The sequence below is a fragment of the Syngnathus scovelli genome, chromosome 16, assembly GCF_024217435.2.
Source record: "Syngnathus scovelli strain Florida chromosome 16, RoL_Ssco_1.2, whole genome shotgun sequence".
NCBI lineage: Eukaryota > Metazoa > Chordata > Actinopteri > Syngnathiformes > Syngnathidae > Syngnathus > Syngnathus scovelli.
Genome location: NC_090862.1, coordinates 2,104,720 through 2,122,272, shown reverse-complemented (window position 1 = coordinate 2,122,272; position 17,553 = coordinate 2,104,720). Strand labels below are relative to the sequence as shown.

The 17,553-nt window shown below is 38.5% G+C and overlaps 1 protein-coding gene and 1 long non-coding RNA gene across 2 annotated transcripts in view; one reads left to right on the top strand and one right to left on the bottom strand.

Moving 5' to 3' along the window:
* Positions 1-1,186: 1,186 nt before the first annotated feature.
* LOC125983095 (uncharacterized) overlaps positions 1,187-17,553 on the bottom strand; it is a 30,033-nt gene continuing 13,666 nt past the window's right edge. Inside the window, exons 2-3 of the long non-coding RNA XR_007486629.1 lie at positions 2,119-2,282; positions 1,187-1,324 (exon numbers count right to left, since the gene is read on the bottom strand). This is a non-coding gene — a long non-coding RNA (uncharacterized lncRNA). The remainder of the gene's footprint in view (positions 1,325-2,118; positions 2,283-17,553) is intronic.
* Positions 2,176-17,553, top strand: part of rbfox1 (RNA binding fox-1 homolog 1) — a 67,004-nt gene continuing 51,626 nt past the window's right edge. The window contains exons 1-2 of the mRNA XM_049743935.2: positions 2,176-2,272; positions 9,914-9,961. The gene's annotated coding sequence lies outside the window, so the exon portion shown is untranslated. The remainder of the gene's footprint in view (positions 2,273-9,913; positions 9,962-17,553) is intronic.

Below are 17,553 nucleotides of genomic sequence, written 5' to 3'. Positions count from 1 at the left end.
GTGAGATTACTACAAGTGGTACGCAGGCGCCCTCTATTGGTAGGCTACACTCATTGATTCAACTATTTTATGCTTTTGAACTTTGCCACTATTTCAAGTTTGGAAGCGGAACCCATTTGAGGTTTTAGTTGAATCAAGGGTTATAAGGTCAATCATGAAGTCCTGTGACATTTCTCAAGTAAAATTCAGCATTAGTTACACTTATCCCCGATGCAATTAGAAAGGTTTTCCAAACCATTTTTTTTTTGGGCGGCTACCTGACCTATGCCCAACCAATTCACTAGATAGAGACCTCATGCTACGATTGAGTTTAAACGTTATTATTAAATCCGGACAGGCTGAAATTTCTATCACAAGGCCAGACGCCAATGACCGCAAATGGCGCTGCTTGGACTGCTGATGAGTATGTCCACATTAAATCACTGCGTGATGTCTTTTTCATCAGTTACACCTCTGTGTGCATACTGATTGAAGCTTCAAATATTATCACAGCATTTAGTCTCTGCAAAGCAAAAAAAAATGATGGAACCTGAGCCAATATTGCGCTTCATAAGGACTATGAAAATATTTCTCACTAAAACTCGTTACTATTAGATAGACATATTTTTCTATTTAGATAAACACAATTAAAAACAAATTTAAATGAATTGATTGAATCTGGGAATGGTTTTATTTAATTGAATTTATTATTATTATTTTTTAAAGTGAACCCATAGGCATCCAAACCGTGTATGGTGGTGTTGTCACAGAGCTGTGACAAACCTCCTTGGTCCTGTCTGCTGTGATTTATATTTTGCTGGCACAATATAAATAATGGGCCTCTATTCTCTCTGTACAACGTGCACGCATGTACACTTCTGTGCATTTGCACAAATTAAAGCTGGCACAGGATCATCCATTCCAGCAATGTCACCCTGTTCTCTGCCTGACTTATTCATGTTTTATGGGAGCAGAGTACAAATTGATTCCTAGTCACCAGGTCACACATTTTACCTGGGTCACTCTTAATGAACTTTTATATTGCTGCTACAGTAGATTGATCATTAGCCAAGTTTAGCATAGAGGCTTTTATTTCTATTTATTTATACTGTAAATAAGAGGGATTTTTTTTTTTGGGGGGGGGGGGGCATTTTCAAGTTGTTGATTAGCTGTCTGCTTAAAATGGAAAACGTAATTGAAAAGAGCATAAAGTAGAAGGGTTAGTCCAGTTCCACATTTGTATTACAGGCTTGTAGAGGTCTGCGTGACCCTCCGCAGATGTGCTTCCCGATTGCAGGCACAGACGTTTCTTCTCGGGCAGATGAGGCTGACAGCCTCCAGACACCTCGAAAGGGGAGAAGCCAATAAGTGAGCCAGTTAACAAATTGTTCTCTGGCCAAATGGAAGAGCTGCTAGCTTCTGTCAGATAAAACTTTAGATGGAATTCCATGGACTGAAATAAAATTCATAATCAATATCTCAGCAGTTTCAATGACGCCCTGCAACTTTGTAGTCTTTTAGAAAAGCAATCAACACATTTCTGAACTTTTTGAGAGAGGTACGCACATACCAATGGCTTTTCACGTCCGTGCAATCAAAGTCAGCAAGGCCTGATTCACAGATTTCTCTTGATTGATCTATATTGATCCGCATTGAATGGGCAGGCCCAGGTTTTAGTTCCTACCGAAGAGGAAAAATTCGCTTTGACCTGAGGGACGACATATGACGCCGCTCTGATGAACTAATGGAAAAAGATGGCCTCGTGAACAGATAAGGGAACATGGCCCTCAGGCAGTCGAAAGAGATTCACCCACCAGTTGTTATGATGGCAAAATTCTGACCCTGGAAGACATTTCTTCCATTTTCATTTCAGTGGAAACCCAGAGGTTGAACAGCAACTGCTGGTGAAGTGTTCTGATTTCACACAAATTCTCTAATCTCACAAATTTTCCTCAGTTGTTTCAGACATTTTGTTTTATCATTGTGAGGAATATTAAAAGCAGTTTTCTGACAATAACGTTATTACAATTAATTCAAGCTTTTTAGACTGTCCCAGTTTATCCCAGCATAAAAAATAAAGCATATTCATATTTTTTACAAGGTTCCGTACATAATACTTTATTTTGAAAGTCTACTTACACAGTTTCCGGTGTAGTGGCTTCAGTGCTTCTCGCTAGCTTTACAGTCACAGCAGTCACAAGCTGGAGAGCAGAAGTGCAGCGCGAAGCGCGCGTGGGTTCCTCCAGTAGTGACAGTCTTCCTCACCGCGGAGTATCCAGAGGTGTGGAACCTGGTGAGTGGACCTGCAACCGACACACACAAAAAAAAAGATCTCATCATGGTGTCTTGAATTATATTTCACTGTCATAGGTGCGCTTCTGCACATTGGTTTCCGTGGCTCTTCAATTTATTTGTTGATGATGTCTGAATGTTTTGCATGCATTCTGGTAGCTTTAAGGAATAGAATGCAATCAAGAAAAAAAAAAAACTTAATTGCTGTTAGTAGCCCGCCAAGCTTGATGATTCCTGTTCAGCTGCTCCTTTCGGACCTCTGCTGGGACTGTGCCTACATGTACACTTGACATAATATCCCCACAAATCAAAGAGGGTGAAAATTGTGTATGAAAGTGATGTATGAGTTATAGCTGTTTATTTTATTTTTATGTAACACACTTGAGTAGAATGGTGGACTAGTGGTTAGTTGATCTGCTTTCAGGGGTCAAATCTCAGGTGAGGACTTTGCATGTTCTCTCGTATGCTCTCGGATGAATGAGAATGGCGGATATTTAGTATTTCATGCAAAAACGGTAATGTCATAATTTGCAGATTGAATCATGATGTCATTGCAAAGAATCGGCAAAGAATCTCGTTCACTCCAGGGATGGTCTGTACTGCCATTGTTAAAAATCCATTATTTCTCAGTACTCTATATAGTCCGATTTTTTTTCTCATTTTATTTCCAATATAGTCTTTTAAAACATTTTCTTGTTGTGTTGATTCCTCCATTAAATCATCAGAATCGTTTTCAGGCTTTCACAGAGCTTGCTGTGATAATTTGTGTTGTTGTAGGGCTGCAACTATAACAGGCTTGGTGACCCCTGACCCCAAAGCTGTTCAGTTAATGGCTGGATGAAAACTAAAATGACAATAATAGAAACCTCCAACAGAAAATGAATAAGTTTAATTTTGAGTACCCAAACCTCTGCTGTTTAAGTACAATATTTCTAATATGTGACCACTTTAGGCACTCTGCAGTCGCATTTTTTTAATCAAATAGTGTTAAAATGTGATGATGGTTTTTCGTATTCAAGCAATATTTAGTTAAGTGCAATGATCATTTTAACCATATGGGGGAAATACTGAGGCGAAATCAATATGGACTAATTAAAGCATGTAGGGAGAAAGCACTCTTGCATGGCAGACATCTTTCATGTGGTAAATATGCAAAAAAGGGAGAGAAGCATCTGCTGTTTGGCTGGCAACAATCTGCCTGTCATGTAGGCAGGGACCATCTATTGATTGCCTCATGAAAGTCCAAAGAGCCTTTTGCATGCCGACAGACTGCCAGCACCAATTCAGCAGTAACCAGGCCCGGGGAGAGCGTTTAGCAGCCAGTGTTTGAGAGTTAATATTGGAGCCATGTGGAAAATCATGTTCATTTACATACGCATTAATTGGAGTTTGTGGAAAATGATTAGACTAATGGTGACACAAAGTCGGTGTTAATCAACATGGCTCAGAATTGCAATAAGTATTTTGGCGAGCATTATTAGATTTTCAGAAAAGACTTTTTGTCTATTTTTCATTACTTTGCCAGTTATGTTTGCATAAGGAATGGAGAAAAGGAAACTCGGAGCTAGTTTCTTCCACTCAAAAGTGAGTAGGGGGTTGCTGAGTCTTTTATTGACAATATAATCTTTTGCTCCGCTTGGCTTGGCAAAGTCACTCCGGCACAGAAAAGATTTACATTCCCATCACACATGATTTTTTTTTTAGTTTCAGAGCGCAGAATGATCCACTTCAGCCTCTGACAATAGATGTCTAGAAATGTCAATTACTTTTTCCCCATAGTGAGGAAGAAGTATTGTCTAAAAAGATGCTGCCCAGTCAGATTAAAGTTAAGACTCAGCAAAGGCCTATTAAGAAATGTTCTTTGTGACAATCAGTGCACGAACAGCTCGTTTTTTCTCTATGAACATTCTTTTAGTTGTAATTTATGAAAGCATTTGTACTGTTGAGTCACAGGTGTGGCCCTTGCTGTCATGTACGCCATCATTTCTGGCAGAGGCGATAAATGTCTAGTGCCCCCCACACACCCCCTCAATCCTCACTCTATCCATCTCTCATTATTAATATTTGTTGTTGCTGCGTCAACAAAAGCATATCCACCTCTCTCCCGGTTCTCTGCCTTCCGGGGGCCTCCCTACTTGCCTCCATCTTCTAGGAAGCAGCGGCAGATATTTCTCATCTTTTTTCATTCCACCCCCTCTTTAATCTGCCAGCAAGTGATTAAAATGTTCCTGCCGCTACCACAGAGGGACACCGACAGAGACGGCAGCAGCTGAGCCCAGCAGATGCATACTTTTGTTTCATGGGCTTGGACAAAACACGTATACTACAAACAAAGATGTCATTTTCTCTTTCCTGTTTACCACACATCAGTCTTCTGGCGTATTAAAAAAAAAAAACATTATCACTGCTCAGGGTCGGCAGTAATTATGACTTGAATTGGAGTGTAGGCGTCGGATTTTCTTTTGAATAATTAGCATTCCTCGTAATATTTTAATTAACATGAGTGTATTTACCAAACCGAACAAATCTGTTGTAACAACATTGTCAGGCTACATGCAAACAAGTAACAATAGCATGGAAATCATCTTTGTTGCCAACAGTTCGAAAAGGGAATATATGATATATATGAATTTCCCAATGTACCAAGTGAAATTTGTCCTAACAAATACGAAGAGAAAATCCAACAGCGATTATGTGTATTTATAAAAATAAAATAAAAATGAAAAAAATACAAATATAAAAACTAATAATAATTAACCCAAGACAGAGGTGTGCATTCACACACTGTTCACATAGACTTCCCCCCTGCTTCCGGGACATACCATTTCCAAAAAGGGAGCTCATATCACCATCTCTATAATGCTTCTGACCTCGACTTGGGACGTTATGAGTCGGTGTGGAGAAAATTGAATACCAAAATATCCAATCATTAAACCAAGTTGTTATTTGCCTGGTTGAATAGGCTGTGAAACGCTTCAGGACCAAGGCCAGGGCCAGGCTATCAACTGTAGAAGAAACTATGCATTTATGGTGGATTCTCACTGTGCAGGGTCATGTAGGTCCCCTAGTGTAATCAATAGCAGTGTCAGCAGGTGGGATGCGGAGGAGAATGCTAAGAAGTCTGTGTGTGTGTTTGTGTGATCGTGCCAGAACTATGTGCTGGTATTGGTAACACTGGCAGAGGTTTAGCAGCCTTTCATGTGATGATGGATTTTCTCTCAGATCTGGGCTTTTGTGCATATACACGCTTTGCATTAATAAACAAGCATGAGACTAATCTTCATGGGCTTCACGGTGCCTGGAAAAGTAGCATCTAATGCTTTCATCACCTCAAAGATGAATACAGTGTCACCTAAGCTGCCTGCCTGATTTTTGTTCAGTGGTATTTATGAGGCAACTTTTAGCTTTTCATCTTGAAGAAGGCGCCGGCTTCTTTGTAATAAATGCAAAAGTCGCTGCTGTTATTTTGGAAAGCACAAAGAAAAAAAATGCTCCATCAAAAAACAAATGACTTCAAGTCAAATACATTGATTGATTGACATTTCTCTTAATTATCATTAATCTTACTTGACAGTGAGACCATCTTTATCTATCTAATAGAAGATCTTTGGTGCGTAGAGATCTTGCAATGGAGAGATTACAGCTCGCTTGAAACTGCTGTATGTTTATGAGAAACGTCCATCTTTGTGCGCATTTGAAGATTTCATAACTTGAATTTTTATTCAAGAGATTTTTATTCAAACAGTTTACTCACACAAACAATCTTAATCAATAAAATATTCCAGTTTTCAATTCTAAATTTGGAGTTGGTTGAGATAAATCTCTGCTTTTCATTTTGCACAGAGGATTCAAAATGAGCGCATAGACCATCTGCTGATGTGTCGTTGCTTTCCCAGAGCCTCATCCAAATGGAGGTGTGTACTAGCTTGTCACCTGCTATCTCCTCCCCATTCTTGACACTGTGCCGGGAAACACAAATCTTGATGGATTGACGTGTACGGATGTGCGTTCCTGGAGATGCTGCACGACCTGTGCCACGTCTGCAGGCTCCACATACTTGCACAATTAAATACTAAAATACGTATAGTGTGTACTATTCCAGTAGAGACCAAATGTATAAAATAAAAATTAAAGTCACTTTGGTATCAGAAACATCTCATCCTAAATTATTCCCTTCTATTCTCTCCAAATGGGCATAAGCTTTTTCTCCCTGCATTGGTCGATTATTTTTTACATGTCGTTTGATGTTGCATCCTGGCTGGTTCTTCGTTAGGAACTGGCTCAGACCAGATTGAGTCTGGCAGCACAACATGCACTGAAAGCATTAGATAACTTGGACATCTACCTCAGTCCTGGCGCTGTGTTTGTGTGTGTGCGTATGAGAAGAAGACAGAGCGTGGAAGGGGATCAGCAGCATGCAAAATGGTTCTGCACATCAAAGGTTTTGCTATGATACACGCAGAAGCTCAGTGTCTCTGCCAGGAAAGGCCACTGCTGATACGAGGCTATTCGCACACGTGTGTGTGTGTGTGTGTTTAAATGCTCGATCTCTCTTAAGATATTAAAGCTGACGCCTTCAAATCCACCCAAGAGCCGTCTTCAAGCAGACACTTATTTCTTTTCATCTAAGTGGAGATTACGTCCACGTGTGCTTCACAAGGATGGATTATTTACATACACTTTCCCATAGATTGCTCAATGACATTGTGTTTTGATTTCATGGTTTTTTAGTGAAGCTTCATGAACGTGCAATTTTGTGATCTCCTCTCCAGTGATGTCATTTTGTTGCTGCAACACAGCATTAGGTGTCGAGTTGCGGCCACCTCGTCATCTTTCCTCATGGGTAATTATCAAGATGGGAATTCGGATTTTTTTTTTTTTTTTTTGCATACAATTTGAGTACATTAGCATGTCCAATACGCGTATGCACAAGAATGAAATCACGCACATATGCCATCATTTATCTCCAGCGAGACCAATTACCCATTGATTCAATAACTGGAACTACCACAGCTGTCGGTGGCAGCTACGTGGCCATGGAAGAGTGATTTTATGTCTGTTATACACATATACATACATAGAATCCATTGAACGTTAAATACACAAGGCTGCAGAAGAGTTTGAATCTCTCTGAATAATTATAAAGGTTTCCTATTGTGTGAGTTTTTAACAACAGAATATAATTGTTGGACAAAAACTGGTAAAACCAACACATTGATGCCGATGTGACATAGGAACATTTTAACTTAAGAAATTTGCCTTTCTCAAATTCCATCTAAAGAGCAAAATGTGTGTCTGTGCTTCTCGATAATACACATTCAGCCATGTGTGGGCTGTCTAATTAGTGAATGTGTCTGGTCGTGTGTGTTTGTTTGTGTGTACGTGTGTGTGCGTGTGTCAAGGACCCCAGAGGATGCTGTTTTCCTCATTTGTGGTGACAAATAGGCAGCCTTTGGAGAAAGGGCGATGTGCTGTGCTGCAGTTGACCCCTGACATCTCATTTGGACCTGATATATGGCGCAGTCACAGCCTGCTGTTTCCCATCTGATGAAATGACCAGGTAGCGTTCGGTCTGAACAGTGGAGAGCTACTCCAGCAAGCGTGACTGACTAGATGTAAGCATGTGACCCGCTCGTCCTAATGCTAGATTGTTTGGCACATTGGATCCACGTCTGCCTGGATTTGATTGTATTACCGATTCAATTTGGTTTGTGTGGGATGTTTTCAATCAGTTGACTTTCCAAATCGGGCGCTGACCATAGTACTGAACCCGGGTCCTCAACTGACCCCAGGGATAAATTATTTAAGACTGTAGTAGAGGAATTACTTTTATTTTTTATTTTTATTATTATTATTTATTTTTATATTTTATCTTTATTATTTATGTTGAAATTATTTGAAATTATTTCGATTCAATTTTGTTTGTCTGGGATGATTTCTTCAGTTGACTTTACAAATCGGGCGCTGACCATGGTCCTGAACACCGCTACTCAACTGGCCCCAGGGATAAATTATTTAAGACTATAGTGTCAACAGTCTTGGAGAAATGACTTTTATTTTTCATTTGTATTATTTTTATGTATTTTTATGTATTTTTTTATTTGTTTTTATTTATTTTGAAATTATTTTATTATTCTAAAAATAGGTCTAGAAACGGTTTAAATGCACCGAACTGCAAAGTTGAAACCGATAGCAGTCAAATGTTTTGCTTGGTTATGATGCCATTATGTTACATAAATTAAAATCATACATAGAGAGAGACATCCAGTAGCTTTCCCTAACATGGACTTTAGAGTTTGCAACAAGATAAGCAGTGCTGAAAATGGATGGATGGATAGTAATAAAATGGCTCTCCAATGCCTGTAGTTTTCTGTACTCATTCTCTTATCCTCCCACTCCCACAGCATTTGACAGTCTTATCATTATTCTTCCTCCAGCTTCACTTGCCTATTCTGCGGCCTGGCTAATCCAAACTTAATCAGAGTATGCATACATCGCCGTGCGAGACTGAGATTGGGAGGATGGAAGAATAAAAGAAGAATGGTTTGCCAGAAATGCATGATTGAGGGGAAGACAGGTCAAGTAAAAATAGGGAAAGCATTGAAAGCACGACACGCCCGAAACAAAGAATCTGACGACCGGAAAAAGAAATATAGATAAATGGGGAGAGATAGTGTCATCCAAAGATAAGTGCGTAAGCAATTTAGTAGGCACGATAGGAGCATTTCTCAGAGCAGATGATGCATGTCTTACGTAAAAAAAAAAAGAAGCAATATTTAATATGATGTATTTGTACGTAATAATTATTATTCTTATCTACTTTTGACAAAAATGAGCCCTGGCTTAAAGCAAAGAAACCTTGCACTCATACACGCTGACAAAATTATCTTGGGCCGCACAGTATTTGCGATATCTACAAATCTTCTAGCAGAGGTAATAAGCACATGTATCAAAACTATTGCTATTGCTTTTTCTATCAGCCCAAACCAAGAAAGCTGTTTGAGCAGTTCATGCGAGAGAGAACAGTCATCAGTCAAGGTAGCACTTCTACTTATTCAATTAGAGTCCTCATTCAGAGATCGGCTGAGTGGCAAGAGGGACGAGAGTTTATAATTCTAATCAGGCAGCCCCAAACAGTGTGATAAATGACTAAATTAAGGGTTTCGGAGTTTGATAAATGTTGTTGATTACAGAGGCCGGTCCAATCAAGGTCTTGGTTTCTCTCGGAAAGACTGGAAAAGAACTGTTTAAGTAGTCAAATGGTAACTAGGGAAGGAACTATTGTCAGACCCAAAATAGGTTGGTGACTTTAGTAAAATGGTTTTGGAATATTGATGACTGAGCATATTGAGAGGTATTCACGTTTCTTTGTTATAGCACATTTGCAATGTGATATTACTCGGCAAATTTAGATGATGTAGAATCATTTTTAGAAGGAAATTATGGACCCTGGGAATGTTTGTGGTGTTCCCTAAATGTTTTTGTTCTGGTTTGATTTTTGACTGTCATCAAATATGAAAATTCAAATCGACAGCACGTTTTATTTTGAATCAAAGTATGAAATTAAATTGGCAAGTATCGCATGGTATTTTGAATATGTAGGTCATCTCATTGTAGTATTGTCTCTGTTTTTTTTTTTCAGGTTTAAACGACGGGACAAAGTTGCAGAGATTGAAAATAGAGCGACCCTGTAAGTACAGCAATGCTGGACTCACTTTTTTTTTTTCATACTGTACAGTTGGACAACGTGAACATTTTGACAATCAAAGTTGTCCCACTAACTTTAATCAATCATTTGCTTCCTCTCAATCATGTTTTTCCCCCACTAAAGCAAGGTTTGATTCTTTTATTGCCAACTAAAACTGCCAGTTATTTACTGGACATACACAACATACAGTAGTGTATAGTTTCAATTTCAGCTCATGCCATAACTGACAGTTACCGCTAGAGGGAGCAAAAATCCTTAAGTTTCATTGCAGAGGCTTTTGTATTTCTTGCATTTTACATATAGAGCTCTTATAGAAAAATAAGAATACCCAACAGTGTAATTAAAATATTACATGAAACAAACAATATTTCCAAGTTAACTCATGAAATAAAATAATTGTGCATGTATATATACACACACATACACACAGGCATGACTCTGCATTCAGTCTGTGCAATACACACACACGCCATAAATCATAGTAATTATGTTATTTGACAATACTGATTATCGGCCAACTGCTTCATTATAATTCCTGTTTGATCACAACATTCTTGCTGAGCGTGAATAACTGGATGTGTGAGTGAACAGCAGGGGGCAGAACACTCCTAATTTGGAGAATTTTTCAGTGCAGAGAGAGGTAGAGAGAGGGAGAGAGAGAGAGCCCACCATGGACTTCATCAGTTAATTAGTTTTTCTTCCTTATTTTTACTCTTAGTCTAGCCATCGGGGAGTTCTCCGTCTTTATGTAAGCGTGTGTGAGTGTGTGTTCATGTGCATGTGTGTGTTTGTAGCTTTCTCTCTCCATCACTGTATCTGTATCAGCAAATTATACTTCAGGGAAATGTTTTTCCTTTAAATAGACTACTCCTCGTCGTCTCTTCCTGGCTCTGAATTTTTGATCTGTGTTTTGGCACTCATTTCATGACTTTATATGTCACTACTTCATTTTACATGAGCCAGTTAAAAGTTGTTTGTGCAAAAACAAGGAGATTATAAAGTGGGTAAAAATGGCACTCATCATATCCATAACAACTGCAGGAAATGTATGATATTCTGACCTTTTTAGAAAAATAATTAAATAAATTCTGACCTTTAAAAAATGTAAATAAATTTGGAATCCAACCAAATGTTTTTATATCATGCGTCTAAAAAAAATCGCTTTGTAATAAAAATTGCATAATAACAAAAATGGTGGATTCGGATAAATTGAAGATTCAAAGCGCTCTATTTCATCTGCCTCTTGGAGATGACTGTGTGAAATGCTGTGCCTCCACATGGTCGCTACATCTGTTATCATCCTAGCAACACACCCTGTGGTTGAAACACAAGCCAGGAATTTACTGTTGCAATCATACCATGGCAAAGAGTTTGATGATATTGGCCAGCCTGATGTATCGCATGGAAATCCATCAGCCAGCTCTCAAGTTACTATCACACACAGTAGTGAAACCAACACTTAGTCTTTTAGTCATTTCCTCAAGTGGTGTGGCCATCTTAAATCTGCTCTCAAAGCTTTCTTGATTTTTTTTATACATATATTATATCTGAGGAAGCTGCATGTGCAAATTCACATATCTACGAGAGCCTGAGGTTTGAGCTGAAAACAGCAGGACATAAAGAGAGCCGAGGATTTGGCTAGAGCTTGAATGACAACAATGGAGGCTAACAAAAAAACTGGCTTCTGTGTCTGACCATCATTTTGGACCAACTGATTTGGCAACCAAGATTTTATAGTGTATAATTCCGTATGCTAATGAGCCTTGAGGTGCTACAAATTACAAATGACTGGAAAAAAAATAAAATGAGGCAAAGGAAAGGAAAACTGAGATTCTATCGTGGGGAGTAAAACACAGGATTCTAACAACTCCAAGTTTAAATCCACATTTCCAGCTATGAAAATGTGTTTTCCTGTGCAGGAAAGGCATCATATAATATTTATGAGGCTAGGAGGGTGAACGCTGAGGTTCATGGCCACTATTTTCTTTTTTTCCCCCCCTGTCTTGACTGTCAAGCCAGGAACTAGTGTGGGAAATGTAACCCGAGGTGAGAATTAAGAGGTGATATAGAGTATTTTATCCAGGTCAGCTTTTATAAAAGGAGCTTCTAGTGGTATAATGTAGTTTATGACACTTGCCTCACCACTCAGCTGTAATGGTTTCCAAGCCACTACATCAGTGTGTGGTTGGTGCATGCGTAACAAATTAAATAGGAGTTTATTCTTTTATATTTAGATAGGGTACGAGAGCTGTTATGAAATTTAAAATTTAAATGCGAGATTCAAAATGACAGCGAGAGAATGTGTTTTGAAAGTTGAATTTAGCAAGCCCGGTGTTTGCGCAAACATCGGTGTTAGCTGAATATTTGTGCTTTGCCGCAGGTGGTGTCTTGCAGGATGGCAAAATTGTAACGTGTATGGATTTTGTCATTTGTAAATTGCTGAAGTCAAATATTGATTGTTGGCTGTGGTTTTAGTGGGTTGCACAAAGATGCTGGCTCTCTTTGCTCTCTTTGCTTTTAGCAAATATTGTTTGGTGATATAAAACTTAACAAAATGAGCTGTAGAATTATGATAAAGATTCTCGTAGTTGTTTGCACGGGAGGAAACACCTCTGAATATTTTTCATCTTTAATTTATATATATGTATATGTGTTTACATATGTATATGTAATTTCACACTGCACTTTTTGATGTGTGGTTGTTTTAAAAAAACTTTTAAAAATAAAATAAAATATATATAAAAATAAATATGTATATAAAAATATTGAAATATATAGTTATATTTTTTCACATTGGTTACATTCATGTTTCATCTACTGTTAGGTTTAATTCTTCAAGCAACAGTTCAGCACGGTTGTGCAATGTGCATTAACTTTTTATTTTGTTACGCGTCAGTCGGAAAAAAAAAAAAACACAACAACACCACAAACGATACACCCCTCCATTTGTCCGAGTAGCAAACGCAGCTGAAACCTTTACGGCATAAGATTTTAATATCAACGTTGCTATTGTGAGCAATACGTGTGGGCGAGTATAAAAATACTACAACTGATGGAAAAAGAAGTCAAACGCTCACACACAAACTGCACAGCCTCTTGCATGATGTTGCTTCTCCTTGCACATGACAATACAAATGTACAACAAATGCATTTATTCATGCGGACATCGAATTGGTTGCACGTTAGCTAAGTGCGTTCGCGATGAAAATTTGTACACATCAGGGCTTTCTCTGTGTTAGCGTTAAACCGTGTGGAAAAGGCTCGGGGCACATTTGATCACAGCGGCTGTGATAAGGTCTAACAGAGTGTATCAGTTGAAAGGGGTGCTGGAGTTTACACCCCCAGCAGCACTTTGATAAATGAAGCTTCTGACTTTCTCGCCTTAGCTAATCAATTAGCAACCTCTGCATTCCCCCATGCTTCCTTTTTGGCTTGCTACAACACCCGTTTCCATCGAAGCCTATCTTCTGCATCCTTCTGCCATCAAGTTAGCCATTTATCGATCTTTTCGGGCATCCTCATTATATCGCCTACCAAACTTTTTAGCACACCCACCATTCCTCTGGACTAAAATCCAGCAACCAATCATTTCCATCTCTATCCTCAAATCCTTTCCATTCTGCTCTGCTTGACTAAGGTGGACAGTTACAAGACCACATATGGGAGAGATGCATTTAAAATTTGGAAACCGCCTGAGGAAATGCAGCTCATGCAGACATTAGCCAACTATGTGATCATGAAAAGTAGCCCCGCTTAGGAAAAAGCTATTTGATGTTCTAAAACAGCCACGTTGAATTCAAATCCCATCAAAACAAGTTAAATTGCACATTATTCTTTTGGTGACTTGAAAGGGTCTTGCGTCTTGCTTTGTTTAAGTTACATCAAAGCTCTAATACAACACTGCCCAATGGAAAAAAAAAAGAAACATACTCAAATTACATTTATCCCTTTTCCCTGTGTCTTGTTTATGTAAATAGCTAAATAGACCTGCAATGTCAATGTGTGTGTGCGTGTGAAGGTATTAGTATGTATGAAGTGCATAAATGGAAAGGCGCATAATGCTAACGTCAGGGACTTCCACGGCACTTTGGATTTGCTTGCTTCGCCTCCACTCTGGAGCCTGCGCTGTACGCATATTCTATCCCTCATCAATAAATTACATATTAATGCCTCCTCCACCTCCTCACCTGATTTACACTAATCCACCAAGCCCCCTCTCTTCCAGTCATGCCCCTCTACATTCCTCTTTGGCATCTTCCTCTTCTCTCCTTCCTCCTTGCACTTATTCGTTCATCTTTTTTTTTTTCCTGTTTCCTACCAATCTCTCGCTTTATTTGTTTTCATTTGCCGACTGTAATATTCAGTCTTCCCTGTCCGGGCTGGTATTATATGAACACTTAAGGGTATTCATCAGCGTGGAAGAAATTAACCTGAGCCCCAGGTACAAAGAGTAATGTGAATGGCTGTGCAGTTTATTATCATATCCTAATCATCCAGCCATACCATTTATTTTGTTCATGGCAAGACCCACATTGCAATTTGCATTAATGTAAAAAATATGAAATTATTTTAGCAGTGCTCCTCATAAGTAATTCACAGATGTGAGCTGGTTTTGGATAAGATATTGCAAAAAAAAAAAAAAAAAGACTTAAGGAGTGTGACACAAGGTGGCGCTACTCTTACAAGGCGAGAGAAAAAAAAATAGATGACGTTGTGTTAAGTCACTAGTGTGAAATGTAGAATAATAAGGCAGTAATGAAGTCAAGAGAAGGCGTGTGTTTAATTTGTGCGAGGATATTATAGCGGTAATTAAAGACTACTATGCAACGACAATTTAAAAGCAAACAACACTAAGCGTCGAGGGAACAACAGAGTTATCATGCAAGCAATTATATTTTTTTGCTAGGCCGACAAAAAATACCACAGCCATAAGACAAATGTTACACATATTATTTTCCAGGTGTGGGCGGAGCTTTTCTCATGGGATCCAGGACCGCCATCCACCCTCAAAATGAAATTAATAAAATGAAAAGATTAGATACGGATGGATCTTTCATTTTATCGTTAACTTTTGTGTTTTTAGCCTTTCATTGATTACCTGCCTGTTCTAATAAGTATTAATGATCACATGACTAACAACTAAATTGCTACTCCTCAGCAGCTCTTTCAAGTTTGCTTTCTGTCTTTTCCTGTCTTAGTTCCCTTCTGATCTTGTCATCCAGCCATCTTGTAGCTTTCACTGAGAGAGATATTAATGTGGCAGTTTAATTAGAAAGAACTCACATGGGTATTGATTATGCACTGGCCTGGGGTGAGGTTTGCCCTCTGCTCCAGTCATGTATTGATCTTTATCAGGGGTGGACCAGAGGAGCCCTCTGAGTTCACATATCAAGCAGGTGAAGTTTTATGATGACCTTTATTTCTGACTGGTAAACACAAGGCAGTGTGATTAAATGTTTAGCACATTGTTAATTGTTAAAATAAAATAGATTTTTTTTAATTTGAAATAGCATGTCAAATTATTTTAATATATTTTAAAATTATTTTAAGAAGCCTTTTTTCTTTTAAGAATTTTTCAATCAGTCTGTATCCTCAAATGAAAATCACTTTTCTCATCCAAAAGGCCAAGCCATTCTTTTTCAGTATAGCTTGGATCATGTTTTTTGAAATCCAACCAAACAGGGATTCAATGAGCAGGGCCTGGGGAAAGACCTTAACTCTAGGAGACGGATATTAAAAGACTTTATAACATTCCTGTCTATGGCTCACTTCACTGCTCTAGCTTTAGGCTCTTAAGTTAAAAATGGCTCGGAAAGGTCACTCTAACATATTATTTGGGCGCAGATAATCTACCACTGTGAATTCGATTTCATTTAAAGAGTTTTGCCTCAAGGAAATAAAAAGATTTTTTTTCTTTTCTCCTTTCTGACTTTTTGTTGAGTAATTTAGCATTGCATAATTTGACAAAGACATTCTAATAATGAATTACTTCTACTATAGGACATGGATTAATAAAATTGTTTTTATGCAATGGAGCTCCAAGCAAATGGAGAAAAGGTCACATGGCACACAATCATTTGTGATTTAATATCTCCAAAAAATAACAAATGACAGAATGGGCAGGGTTTTTTTTTTTCTTATCCCTCCCGATACTATAGTTGTGGGTCAACCTATTGAATCGTATGCATTGCTTATCTTGAAATATGATGGAAGTGTGCAGTTTATTTCTGGTGCCGTGCAGGAAATTGCAGTTTTGTAATGTTGGAAGTCCAGCCAGAATGAGTTGTTGAATGTAACAGTTACTTTGTGCCTATAAAATAAACAAATACAGGAATAATAATCAAGCAACCTCATGGAACGCATAAACAAATATATTTGACTTGTACTTTATTTACTTGATTTTTTTTAGTCTTTTTTTAAATAATCCATTTATAATTCGATACTCGCCTAAATGTCTCACGACACAGAAACCACAAAAATATTAAATATACAATGTAAAATTTGGAAAGCTAAGGTCAAATTAAATATTTTCAGGTTCTCAGCATTTGATAGTTTTGACCCCAACCCCTGCCCAATTCCCACAGCGCCTAACAGCTCGTATTCACCTTTGATCAGGACACAAAATGGCAGCACTGGCTCGCCTGAGATGTCAGACAGCTGCCAATTAGATCAGCTCAGCCTCAGGCAAGTGGATGTTAGCCTTGCAGCTACCCAGCTTGTTTTCCACACACTGTGCCGAAAGAGAACTTCTCTGCTCACTGGAATCTTCCAATCTGCTGCTGGAGTGGCATGTTTCGAAATTTAATACATATCATTGTCATTTTTTTTTTTTACCTGAAGTGACAGACTGTATTCAATGTCTATTATTATTATCATCATTCGATGCATTGTGGAGATTCAATTATTAAAATCCACTCTATACTATGTAGTTGACTTGCGAAACCTTTGTTGCATGAGGGAGATTTCAACCGAGATGCTGACAGCTACAGAAAAGTGAGTGAACGTGAGGGCTCATTAGAGCAAAAAGCGTTCGAGTTGTTTGAGATCGTGAGAGGAGAAGAGAGTAAACAAAAGCAAAACAAACTAATTGACTTTCTGGCTTTAACTGGCATGCCAATGTACATATTGACATAATTGGGCGCACTTAAATTAAAACATACATGAACTCTGTCTCCGTCTATATATGTCTTTTGGTCTCAGGGGTAGAGTGAGTGGAGAGTAAAGTGGAAGAGTTGTGGCTTCAAAGATGCTTCCCTTGCCTTACCAATTAAAACTCACTCTTCAAATCCAAAAGCCACCCTTCAAATATATATTTTGCGCCTCAAAATACAGAGGTGGTGGAGTTTGCATGTTCTCCCTGTGGCTGGCAATTGTTTCAGGGTGTAGCTCCGCCTACTAAAGATTGCTCAGATAGGCTCCAGCACATCCGTGACCCTGGTGAGGATGTGAAGAAAAAAAAAACAAGTAGGCTGCTCTGTCTGTTCTTTCATTAACTGCCAGTGGACAGCACATACATCAAGTTCACACAACTTAGCTTAGGGAGTGCAACAGTAACCTGCACTGATCCACCCGCA